This window comes from Notothenia rossii (assembly GCF_949606895.1).
Source record: "Notothenia rossii genome assembly, chromosome: 10".
Classification (NCBI taxonomy): domain Eukaryota; kingdom Metazoa; phylum Chordata; class Actinopteri; order Perciformes; family Nototheniidae; genus Notothenia; species Notothenia rossii.
Window position 1 is genome coordinate 23,637,163 of NC_136908.1, and position 2,586 is coordinate 23,639,748.

A 2,586-nucleotide genomic window follows, 5' to 3' on the forward strand; every position below is an offset into this window, starting at 1 on the left:
TCTGAAGCCGGAGACGCCGGAGTAGCCAGCGTCAGCCAATCAAACCCCGTTTATGCAAATCTGACAGTTCAATCGCTAGCCAATCAAACCGCGTGCAAGCTGGGAGAGCCAGACCGAAGTTCATTTCCTAATATTTCAAACGAGAAATTACGGTAGCAAATCACCCGGTTCTTTATGACCAGAACTATTTACTGGGATACAAACCGGAGGAACCAGGCATGGAGGGAGGTGGCAGAGACAGTGGGTGAAACTGGTAGGTTTTTGCCTGTTTGGGGAGTTCATATATATATATATATAATGGTTCCTCCGGTTTGTATCCCAGTAAATAGTTCTATATAAGCATATATATATATACACATATTGCTCGCATAAAATCCCCGGTTTTTTTTGCTTTGTATGCCGGGGGCGGGACATTCATGTGATTGGTTGTTGGTCGCGGTGCTCGAATAAAATCCCCAAGCTTCAGACACGCCCAGCTCCAAGCTTTTTTTGAAGCTATAGAGCTCCTGCGGTCACGTGACTTTTGGTTATCAGCCACCATTTTGGCAGTAAACATGACGACCGGCGCCAGCGTTTTCCTACCGTGCGAGTATACATCTCATTTTAATTCAAGTGAAATTCGGCTTTATAGTACAAAATTAGAAAGATTAAATATAAGCGACCCATAGAATGCACCCGGTGTGCTTTTCAAGAGCATAACCTCCTGCTCTGAAGACGATGTACCCGACTTGCGCTACGCGGACATCCACAGCTATCTTGTAAGCTTTCCATCAGTGTACTCAGGAGACTCCCTCAGAGCTTACAAAAGCTTGGAGGCTTACAAATGGTGTCAGTCCGGCTTCGTAAACAACATTCAACTGTGGAGTCTTACATCCAAAAACTTCGGCATCATCACTGCAAGGGTAAGTATTAAATTATTCCAGTTTGATAGGCAGTGTCACGTTAGCATTGTTTGTTTATTAGCTTGTCTAGCTACGGCAGTGTCACGTTAGCATGTTTGTTTATTAGCTACTGCAGTGCGTCTGAAACTAGTTTGTATTTTTGCTTTTTGAAAACTTTTTGTAGCATTGTACTGTATTCCTTCACCCACCTGATATGAAGTGATCACTGCATAAGCGAAAGCAAACGGCCGGGGGGTCCCATCTTTCAGTCTTGTTCAGACGGCTCCTGGCTCTTTTAATCGCTGCGATCCACTTTTCCCTCCTCTCCGCGTCTTTTGGAATGCGATAATAAGATACACCTTTCTTCTTCCCACGCCTATTTGTGCAACCTGGTGCACAGCAGTTATCCACCATCCTCGACAGTCTGCCAGTGCCTGCCAATGAATTTACTGACGCGATTACTGCCAAAATGGCTGCCCCCTTCGTTTCTCGTCACGTGACCAGCATATGTGACATCATCCGCAGGAGCTCTATAGTGTGGACGGGCCGTAAGGGAGGTCCAGTGGTTCCTAAGCTAATGGAGGATATAAAGGAAGTTTGAAACCTCCTTTCCTTTCATTTGGAGAATTGGAACGGCACGTAACATGGCTGCCACTCACGTACTTCCGGGTAATTTCACTTGGTTAGGAAGGTTCCTAAGCTAAATTGACTATTGGAACGCAACCCTGGTTTTTGCGATCAGAATCAGAATACCTTTATTAGTCCCACAGGGGATACATACAAGAGCTAAAGACAGCTTAATGTTACCTAAAGCATGCATACAAAAAGTATTAAAGATTAAAAAAAAAAAAAAAATCTGTATTCATTTTCATGATTAAAGACAGGACAGTTTTTATAGACAAATAAACATTTTACTTTTGCAAATTTAAAGTGAAACGTGAAAAATAACAATACAAAGTGGCCCCATTAGCGAACTGCCTTCTTGCACACATTACAGTTCGCAAAGTTTTCATTGACAGTTGTGAAATAGCTCCAAACAACGCTCCTCTTTCTCTCACGCCATGACGTGACGCCATCATGCGCGTGTGTGTGTCGCACTCGCGAGTCGCTGGCTGCTGCTGTCCTGACCTGCTGGCTGCTGTCAGTCAGCTTGATAATCGGCGTTCAGGCAGGGAGCGCGCTGCGCGTGCCCGAGCCTCGAGGAGAGGAGGACAGCAGTGGAGACTGGAGAGAGAAGAAAAGAGCGCATTTGTGTTCGTCTGCACTCTGCACATAGTTTTTGATGAAATTGACGAGTAGAGGAGAGGAAAAAAAGAAGTATAAAAGTATCGATCCTATTGGCTCTAGTATCGATATTTTGAAACGTAACGTAATATCGGAAGTATCGATATTTTGGGATACATACATATTGATTGTTCTGTAATGTCTCAGCAGATGATCTACAACATTGTGTTGATAATTATCAATCCCAAAGGCTGCTCGAATGTTTTTACAACAAAACTAATTGTGTCTGCTAAACTGACTAATTTACTCAATTAATTATTCCTTGACAATAAGTGTGGTTTAAAGTTTGAGATAGAGATATTATAAAATATTTCAGACACTTTGAACTTATGTTTGATCAAAACATTCAAAAATGCATGACATAATAATACGTTATGGTCAGTAGCACACAGTCTGGAGTTGGACAAATGAAATCAGACAA